The sequence below is a fragment of the Arvicanthis niloticus genome, chromosome 4 (genome assembly GCF_011762505.2).
Source record: "Arvicanthis niloticus isolate mArvNil1 chromosome 4, mArvNil1.pat.X, whole genome shotgun sequence".
Classification (NCBI taxonomy): domain Eukaryota; kingdom Metazoa; phylum Chordata; class Mammalia; order Rodentia; family Muridae; genus Arvicanthis; species Arvicanthis niloticus.
The window spans coordinates 70,394,666-70,397,206 of record NC_047661.1 but is presented as its reverse complement, the minus strand read 5'-3'; the positions used below and the strand labels follow the sequence as shown (position 1 = coordinate 70,397,206).

General features: G+C 40.4%; 1 pseudogene; it reads left to right on the top strand.

Annotated features, from left to right (window-relative positions):
* Positions 1 to 1,056: 1,056 nt before the first annotated feature.
* LOC117707361 (14-3-3 protein theta pseudogene) lies at positions 1,057 to 1,837 on the top strand (annotated as a pseudogene).
* Positions 1,838 to 2,541: the final 704 nt, after the last annotated feature.

Here is a 2,541-nt window from a genome sequence, read left to right as displayed (position 1 = left end):
AAGGAGAAGAAGAAAAAAAAGTAGGAGAAGAAGAAGGAGAAGGAGAAGAAGGAGAAGGAGGAGAAGATTTTTAAGTATACCTTTTTTTTTTAATCTGATAGTAATAGAGCCATTTAGTAATGGAGCTGTTGATGTGATGTCCTGCCCAGCCACCCCTAATCACTGTAACCATTTTGCTAACTCCCACCTTTGTGTTTTGCTAAGCACAGCTTATATGCTTAAGCAGACTATGTTAGACTCTGGAGGCTTCTCATCCACATGAAAAGTGGGAAGTGCTTTAGTGCTCTGTGCGCCACTTCCCAGGGCTGTCTAGCAGAGCCTGGAAGATGCTCCAAAGCTAAGCTCACTGTCATTAAGGGTTCAGGTCTATGAGTATTAATTTATACTCTAGAGCTTCTTGTGGGTTCTGCCTATGCCTATCCTTTCATTGTTTGATGTTATTGTCCTACTTCACTCTGTTGTTGGTCTCTTATGTTGGAAATGTACACATAGAGATGCTCTGGTAAATCGAGAATGAGATGTCACTCAGACTTACTATCACCCTTGACTTCACCCCAGGAGGCAGTATGAGTTAGCTTTTCAGGAAGAAGGTATCCAAATGAATATGTAACATGGTTAAAGTTGGTATAAAATACTCAAAAGAGTATAGATTTTTTTTATTATTACAATACCCACTGGAAAGTTCCCTGAATTTTTCTTGTTGCTGAAGCAGTTTCAGAAGAAAAAGGTCATGGCTTCTTTGTCTTTAAGAGTCCTATATTGGGCTGGATAATTCTTTGGTTACATAGGAGGCATAAATAAGTATGAGTTAATATTTTTATTGAAAACATGTTTTCATTTTGCTGTCAAGTCTAGTAAAGAGTGTGTGTGGTCTAACAGTGAAGACTAAAAGGCTATGTAAACAGCTAGATCTGTGGACCAGGGTTTCCAGGAATGGATCTTGGGCAAATCAACCAATATTCTGCGATCTGAAAAATAAGAGTACAAAACACCACTACACACAGCTATAACGTTTGTTTAGATAAAAGAAACCCATCTAAGACTCCTGTAGCAGCCATGGAGACTAGAAGGAGGACTCGGGATCTGGCTCGGGCTTGCCCTTGCTCACAATCGGAGAAGATGGAGCTGATCCAGAAGGCCAAGTTGGCTGAGCAGGCTGAGCACAACAACAACATAGCCACCTGCATGAAAGCTTTGACGGAGCAGGGTGCAGAGCTGTTCAACATGGCTGGGGGCTGCAGGTCCACCTGGAGGTCATTTGAACATTGAACAGACGACCTCCGACAAGAAGTTGCCTTTGACCAAGGACTATCAGGAGAAAGTGGAGGTATAGCTGAGGCCTATCTGCACCACAGTCCTGAAGTTGTTGGATAAGTATTTAATGCAACTAATCCAGAGAGTAAGATCTTCTATCTGAAAATGAAGGAAGATTATTTCTGGTATCTTGCTGAAGTAGCTTGTGGGGATAATTGAAAACAAATGATAGAAAATTCCCAAGGAGCCTACCAAGAGGCATTTGATATAAGCAAGAAAGAGATGCAACCTATACATCCAATATGCCTGGGGCTGGCTCCTAACTTTTCTGTATTTTACTATGAGATCCTTAATAATCCAGAGTTTACCTGCACACTGGCTTATACGGCTTTTGATGAGGTCATCACAGAGCTTGATACACTGAATGAAGGAAGACTCCTACAAAGACAGCATCCTCATCATGCAGTTATTTAGAGACAACATTATGGAATGGACATCAGACAGTGCAGGAGAAGAATGTGATGTAGTGGAGGGGCCGAGAATAAAAAGCATCCAGTGGACCAATCTCTTTCCCCCCAAGTAAACCTTATTCCACTTGGATTTCTTCTAGCAAAAAAAGCCTATTCATGAGTTCAGGATCAACTGTTTATAGTTTTGGTTTGGTTTGGTTTGGTTTGGTTTTTGTTTGTTTGTTTTCACATTGCAACTTTGGGAAAACTCTATCCATTGGGGGTTTCCTTTCAGAAGTAACTTTTCTGTGCTCTTACTACAAATTCCTTTTTAGTAGGATCCAGAAGTGTTAGATTAAATGGGAAAGCACTTAATGCATCCCGGTTTGGGGTCACAGATCGAAATGTCTCCTTGTCACATATTCTGGAGGTTGCATCTGTCTGTCACAACAGGAGTCTCCTTATGCATTCTTCATTTGCTGCCATTTAAGTTGATAATTTCCTTCCCAATAAAAATTCACTTACATCTCTTGTCTTCGTAGCTCTGTTACTAACTTTGCCTTGTGATATAAGTAGCATGTTGCTGCAAGAATACAAGCATTGCTTTGGGCAAACTACAATGCATGTCCTTTCTTAATACACTAGAAAGTGGAAATAACATAAACAAATCCAAGTCTAATCTTTAGTGCTTTTCCATGCAAATTCATGCACATGTGAGGTGTCTGGTTTGTCCAGTGGTTGTTTTTTAGAGAGCTGGACCACTATATTGTCTTTGCTAATTACTGACTTTGGTTCCAAAAAAGTCTTGTGAAAATGTTATGCCCCATGTAACAGCAGA